Source organism: Eubalaena glacialis, chromosome 3 (genome assembly GCF_028564815.1).
Source record: "Eubalaena glacialis isolate mEubGla1 chromosome 3, mEubGla1.1.hap2.+ XY, whole genome shotgun sequence".
NCBI classification, from domain to species: domain Eukaryota; kingdom Metazoa; phylum Chordata; class Mammalia; order Artiodactyla; family Balaenidae; genus Eubalaena; species Eubalaena glacialis.
In genome coordinates, this window is record NC_083718.1 from 103939103 (window position 1) to 103947394 (window position 8292).

Sequence of the window (8292 nt, forward strand, 5' to 3'; positions counted from 1 at the left end):
AACTAAAAAGTTTGTATTTTAGTGACAAAGGTATTTTGCTTTCAAAACTATACCTTCATGGTAAATATTGCTTGTTTTGCAACAATTTGAATCCATATGTGATTTTCCAGCCTTATAGAGTAGATTGGGGAAACTTTTGAAATAAGATCTATTGTTTGTCCAGCATTTGAATGTGCAATAATTTGACCATACCAGTACTGGCAGAACATATAGTATTGGGAGGGATATTAAACACTGAGAATCTGCAAAACAAATTAAGTTGGAGTTATTCATCACAGATGTTTTAAAAATCAGATCTATTTCAACATTTAACCATACTAACCAACCTTAAATCTTATATTTGGCATTCGTTTTGGCGTCAAGAGAATGTATGACTGTCATATAAAAATAACAGAAATATTTTTTTATAATTCGGAAATCTGTTTTGTGTGAGTCTTCAGATTTCTGAAGCATATGCATTTGATTTCAGAATTAAATAAATTGGTACAAACGGTAGAGGCACAAAACAGATTACAAATGGTTTTCTGGAAATAATATTCATTTTAAGTCAAAAATACTGACAAATGTCATTGGGATGGGTGAATCTATGAAGACATGATTGAGGTGAAAAAGAGGATTCACTTATTTTGGAACGTGCACTGATATATTTGGTCATTTTTATTATTTATATTAGGAAATAATAAGTGTCAAAGGAAAACTATTTGCATATTCTCATTTTACTACCAAAATTAAATTTAAAAATTCATGAAATTGTTATGAGTAGATTTTTAAGAGTAAATAATCCCTATAAAGAATGTAAAATCCTTATCCCCAGCAACCTTATTTTATTAGGAACAGCCAATGTGAATCAAGACAATTACTACTCAAATGATATTTGGGAAGCCATATACAGTGAAATATCATTGGCATATGTTATTAGTGTGGTAACTTCCTTTGGCCATGGTATGTAGTTCACTAAAATGTTTAAAATCCCATCTTCAGGAGCTTCAAGATGGCAGAAGAGTAAGACGTGGAGATCAGCTTCCTCTGCACAAATACATCGTAAATACATCTACATGTGGAACAACCCCTACAGAACACCTACTGAACGCTGGCAGAAGACCTCAGACCTCCCAAAAGGCAAGAAACTCCCCACATACCTGGGTAGGGCAAAAGAAAAAAGAAAAAACAGAGACAAAAGAATAGGGATGGGACCTGCACCAGTGGGAGGGAGCTGTGAAGGAGGAAAGGTTTCCACACACTAGGAAGCCCCTTCGCGGGCGGAGACTGCAGGTAGCGGAGGGGGGAAGCTTCGGAGCCACGGAGGAGAGCGCAGCCACAGGGGTGCGGAGGGCAAAGCGGAGAGACTCCCGCACAGAGGCTCGGCGCCGAGCAGCACTCACCAGCCCGAGAGGCTTGTCTGCTCACCCGCTGGGGCGGGCGGGGGTTGGGAGCTGAGGCTGGGGCTTCGGAGGTCGGATCCCAGGGAGAGGACTGGGGTTGGCGGCGTGAACACAGCCTGAAGGGGTTAGTGCGCCACAGCTAGCCGGGAGGGAGTCCGGGAAAAAGTCTGCAGCTGCCAAAGAGGCAAGAGACTTTTTCTTGCCTCTTTGTTTCCTGGTGCGCGAGGAGAGGGGATTAAGAGCTCTGCCTAAAGGAGCTCCAGAGATGGGCGTGAGCCGCGGCTATCAGCCCGGACCCCAAAGATGGGCATGAGACCCTAAGGCTGCTGCTGCCGCCACCAAGAAGCCTGTGTGCAAGCACGGGTCACTATCCACACCTCCCCACCTGGGACCCTGTGCAGCCAGCCACTGCCAGGGTCCCGTGATCCAGGAACAACTTGCCCGGGAGAACACACGGCGCACCTCAGGCTGGTGCAATGACACGCTGGCCTCTGCTGCTGCAGACTCGCCCTGAACTCCGTACCCCTCCCTCCCCCCAGCCTGAGTGAGCCAGAGCCCCCGAATCAGCTGGTCCTTTAACCCCATCCTGTCTGAGCAAGGAACAGACGCCCTCAGGTGACCTACACGCAGAGGTGGGGCCAAATCCAAAGCTGAACCCCAGGAGCTGTGCGAACAAAGAAGAGAAAGGGAAATTTCTCCCAGCAGCCTCAGGAGCAGCGGATTAAATCTCCACAATCAACTTGATGTACCCTGCATCTGTGGAAAACCTGAATAGACAACAAATCATCCCGAATTGAGGAGGTGGACTTTGGGAGCAACGATATATATATATATTTTTCCCTTTTCTTTTTTTGTGAATGTGTATGTGTATGCTTCTGTGTGTGATTTTGTCTGTATAGCTTTGCTTTTACCATTTGTCCTAGGATTCTGTCTGTCCATTTTTTTGTTTGTTTGTTTTCTAGTATAGTTTTTAGTGCTTGTTATCATTGGTAGATTTGGTTTTTGGTTTGGTTGCTCTCTTGTTTCTTTCCTTTTTTTTTAATGACAAAAGTTTCTTTTTAATAATTATTTTTTATTTTAATAACTTTTATATTTAATTTAATTTAATTTTATCTTCTTCTTTCTTTCTTTCTTCTTTTTTCTCACTTTTATTCTGAGCCGTGTAGATGACAGGCTCTTGGTGCTCCAGCCAGGCATCAGGGCTGTGCCTCTGAGGTGGGAGAGCCAAGTTTAGGACATTGGTTCACAAGAGACCTCCCAGCTCCACATAATATCAAACAGTGAAAATCTCCCAGAGATCTCCATCTCAACGCCAAGACCCAGCTCCACTCAACGACCAGCAAGCTCCAGTGCTGGAAACCCTATGCCAAACAACCAGCAAGACAGGAACACAACACCACCCATTAACAGAGAGGCTGCCTAAAATCATAATAAGGCCACAGACACCCCAAAACACACCACCAGATGTGGACCTGCCCACCAGAAAGACAAGATCCAGTCTCATCCACTAAAACACAGGCACTAGTCCCCTCCATCAGGAAGCCTACACAACCCACTGAACCAATCTTAGCCACTGGGGGCCGACACCAAAAACAACGGGAACTACGAACCTGCAGCCTGCAAAAAGGAGACCCCAAACACAGTAAGTTAAGCAAAATGAGAAGACAGAGAAACACACAGCAGATGAAGGAGCAGGGTCAAAACACACCAGACCTAACAAATGAAGAGGAAATAGGCAGTCTACCTGAAAAACTATTCAGAATAATGATAGCAAAGATGATCCAAAATCTTGGAAATAGAATGGAGAAAATACAAGAAACGTTTAACAAGGACCTAGAAAACTAAAGAGCAAACAAACAGTGATGAACAACACAATAAATGAAATTAAAAATTCTCTAGAAGGGATCAATAGCAGAATAACTGAAGTAGAAGAATGGATAAGTGACCTGGAAGATAAAATAGTGGAAATAACTACTGCAGAGCAGAATAAAGAAAAAAAAAAATGAAAAGAATTGAGGACAGTCTCAGAGACCGCTTGGAGAACATTAAATGCACCAACATTCGAACTATAGCGTTCCCAGAAGAAGAAGAGAAAAAGAAAGGGACTGAGAAAATATTTGAAGAGATTATAGCTGAAAACTTCCCTAATATGGGAAAGGAAATAGTTAGTCAAGTCCAGGAAGCACAGAGAGTCCCTTACAGGATAAATCCAAGGAGAAACATGGCAAGACACATATTAATCAAACTATCAAAAATTAAATACAAAGAAAAAATATTAAAAGCAGCAAGGGAAAAACAACAAATAACATACAAGGGAATCCCCTTAAAGTTAACAGCTGATCTTTCAGCAGAAACTCTCCAAGCCAGAAGGGAGTGGCAGGACATATTTAAAGTGATGAAGGGGAAAAACCTACAACCAGGTTTACTCTACCCAGCAAGTATCTCCTTCAGATTTGATGGAGAAATGAAAACCTTTACAGACAAGCAAAAGCTAAGAGAATTCAGCACCACCAAACCAGCTTTACAACAAATGCTAAAGGAACTTCTCTAGGCAGGAAACACAAGAGAAGGAAAAGACCTACAATAACAAACCCAAAACAATTAAGAAAATGGTAATAGGAACATACATATCGATAACTACCTTAAATGTAAATGGATTAAATGCTCCAACCAAAAGACATAGACTGGCTGAATGGATACAAAAATAAGACCCGTGTATATGCTGTCTACAAGAGACCCACTTCAGACCTAGGGACACACACAGACTGAAAGTGAGGGGATGGGAAAAGATATTCCATGCAAATGGAAATCAAAAGAAAGCTGGAGTAGCAATTCTCATATCAGACAAAATAGACTTTAAAACAAAGACTATTACAAGAGACAAAGAAGGATACTACATAATGATCAAGGGATCACACCAAGAAGAAGATATAACAATTGTAAATATTTATTCACCCAACATAGGAGCACCTCAATACATAAGACAAACACTAATAGCCATAAAAGGGGAAATTGACAGTAATACAATCATAGTGGGGGACTTTAACACCCCATTTTCATCAATGGACAGATCATCCAAAATGAAAATAAATAAGGAAAAACAAACTTTAAATGACACATTAAATAAGATGGACTTAATTGATATTTATAGGACATTCCATCCAAAAACAACAGAATACACATTCTTCTCAAGTGCTCATGGAACATTCTCCAGCATAGATCATATCTTGGGTGACAAATCAAGCCTTGGTAAATTTAAGAAAATTGAAATCATATCAAGTATCTTTTCCAAACACAATACTATGAGACTAGATATCAATTACAGGAAAAAAAATGGTAAGAAATACAAACACATGGAGGCTAAACAACACACTACTTAATAACCAAGAGATCACTGAAGAAATCAAAGAGGAAATCAAAAAATACCTAGAAACAAATTACAATGAAAACACGATGACCCAAAACCTATGGGATGCAGCAAAAGCAGTTCTAAGAGGGAAGTTTATAGCAATACAATCCTACCTTAGGAAACAAGAAACATCTCAAATAAACAACCTAACCTTACACCTAAAGCAATTAGAGAAAGAAGAACAAAAAACCTCCAAAGTTAGCAGAAGGAAAGAAATCATAAAGATCAGATCAGAAATAAATGAAAAAGAAATGAAGGAAACGATAGCAAAGATCAATAAAACTAAAAGCTGGTTCTTTGAAAAGATAAACAAAATTGATAAACCATTAGCCAGACTCATCAAGAAAAAAAGGGAGAAGACTCAAATCAATAAAATTAGAAATGAAAAAGGAGAAGTAAAAACTGACACTGCAGAAATACAAAGGATCATGAGAGATTACTATAAGCAACTATATGCCAATAAAATGGACAACCTGGAAGAAATGGACAAATTCTTAGAAATGCACAACCTTCCGAGACTGAACCAGGAGGAAATAGAGAATATGAACAGACCAATCACAAGCACTGAAATTGACACTGTGATTAAAAATCTTCCAACAAACAAAAGCCCAGGACCAGATGGTTTCACAGGCGAATTCTATCAAAAATTTGGAGAAGAGCTAACACCTATCCTTCTCAAACTCTTCCAAAATATAGCAGAGGGAGGAACACTCACAAACTCAGTCAACGAGGCCACCATCACCATTATACCAAAACCAGACAAAGATGTCCCAAAGAAAGAAAACTACAGGCCAATATCACTAATGAACATAGATGCAAAAATCCTCAACAAAATACTGGCAAACAGAATCCAACAGCACATTAAAAGGATCATACACCCTGATCAAGTCGGTTTTATCCCAGGAATGCAAGGATTCTTCAATATACGGAAATCAATCAATGTGATACACCATATTAACAAATTGAAGGAGAAAAACCATATGATCATCTCAATAGAGGCAGAAAAACCTTTCCACAAAATGCAACATCCATTTACGATAAAAACCCTCCAGAAAGTAGGCATAGAGGGAACTTACCTCAACATAATAAAGGCCATATATGACAAACCCACAGCCAACATCGTTCTCAATGGTGAAAAACTGAAACAATTTCCACTAATATCAGGAACAAGGCAAGGTTGCCCACTCTCACCAGTATGATTCAACATAGTTTTGGAAGTTTTAGCCACAGCAATCAGAGAAGAAAAAGAAATAAAAAGAATCCAAATCAGAAAAGAAGAAGTAAAGCTGTCACTGTTTGCAGATGACATGATACTATACATACAGAATCCTAAAGATGCTACCAGAAAACTACTAGAGCTAATCAATGAATTTGGTAAAGTATCATGTTACAAAATTAAAGCGCAGAAATCTCTTGCATTCTTATACACTAATGATGAAAAATCTGAAAGTGAAATTAAGAAAACACTCCCATTTACCACTGCAACAAAAATAATAAAATATCTAGGAATAAACTTACCTAAGGAGACAAAAGACCTGTATGCAGAAAATTATAAGACACTGATGAAAGAAATTAAAGTTGATACAAATAGATGGAGAGATATACCATGTTCTTGGATTAGAAGAATCAACATTGTGAAAATGACTCTACTACCCAAAGCAATCTACAGATTCAATGCAATCCCTATCAAACTACCACTGGCATTTTTCACAGAACTAGAACAAAAAAATTTCACAATTTGTATGGAAACACAAAAGATCCTGAATAGCCAAAGCAATTTTGAAAAAGAAAAACGGAGCTGGAGAAATCAGCCTCCTGAACTTCAGACTATACCACAAAGCTACAGTAATCAAGAGAGTATGGTACTGGCACAAAAACGGAAAAATATATCAATGGACCAGGATAGAAAGCCCAGGGATAAACCCATGCACATATGGTCACCTTATCTTTGATAAAGGAGGCAAGAATATACAATGGAGAAAAGACAGCCTCTTCAATAAGTGGTGCTGGGAAAACTGGACAGCTACATGTAAAAGAATGAAATTAGAACACTCCCTAACACCATACACAAAAATAAACTCAAAATGGATTAAAGACCTAAATGTAAGATTGGACACTATAAAACTCTTAGAGGAAAACATAGGCATAACACTCTATGACATAAATCACAGCAAGATCCTTTTGACCCACCTCCTAGAGAAATGGAAAGAAAAACAAAAATAAACAAATGGGACCTAATGAAGCTTAAAAGCTTTTGCACAGCAAAGGAAAACATAAACAAGACGAAAGGACAACCCTCAGAATGGGAGAAAATATTTGCAAATTAAGCAACTGACAAAGGATTAATCTCCAAAATTTACAAGCAGCTCATGCAGCTCAATATCATAAAAACAAACAACCCAATCCAAAAATGGGCAGAAGACCTAAATAGACATTTCTCCAAAGAAGATATACAGATTGCCAACAAACACATGAAAGGATGCTCAACATCACTAATCATTAGAGAAATGCAAATCAAAACTACAATGAGGTATCACCTCACACCAGTCAGAATCATCATCAAAATCTCTACAAACAATAAATGCTGGAGAGTGTGTGGAGAAAAGGGAACCGTCTTGCACTGTTGGTGGGAATGTAAATTGATACAGCCACTATGGAGAACAGTATGGAGGTTCCTTAAAAAACTAAAAATAGAACTACCATACGACCTAGCAATCCCACTACTGGGCATACACTCTGAGAAAACCATAATTCTAAGAGTCATGTACCAAAATGTTCATTGCAGCTCTATTTACAATAGCCAGGACATGGAAGCAATGTGTAAGTGTCCATCGACAGATGAATGGATAAAGAAGATGTGGCACATATATACAATGGAATATTACTCAGCCATAAAAAGAAACGAAATTGAGTTATTTGTAGTGAGGTGGATGGACCTAGAGTCTGTCATACAGAGTGAAGTAAGTCAGAAAGAGAAAAACAAATATCGTATGCTAACACATATATATGGAATCTAAGAAAAAAAAAAAAGTTCATGAAGAACCTAGGTGCAAGATGGGAATAAAGACCCAGACCTACTAGAGAATGGACTTGAGGATACGGGGAGGGGGTAGGGTAAGCTGGGAGAAAGTGAGAGAGTGGCATGGACATATATACAGTACCAAATGTAAAATAGATAGCTAGTGAGAAGCAGCCACATAGCAGAGGGAGATCAGCTCTGTGCTTTGTGACCACCTAGAGGGGTGGGATAGGGAGGGTGTGAGGGAGGGAGATGCAAGAGGGAAGAGCTATGGGGATATACGTATATGTATAACTGATTCACTTTGTTATAAAGCAGAAACTAACACACCATTGTAAAGCAATTATACTACAATAAAGATGTTAAAAAAAAAATCCCATCTTTTACTTCCATTGATAGAGATGTTGATGTTTTCCTATAACACTTTGTAGAAAGTCTTGTTTAATATTTGCTGACACACAGGAGCTTCATAAATGCCAAAT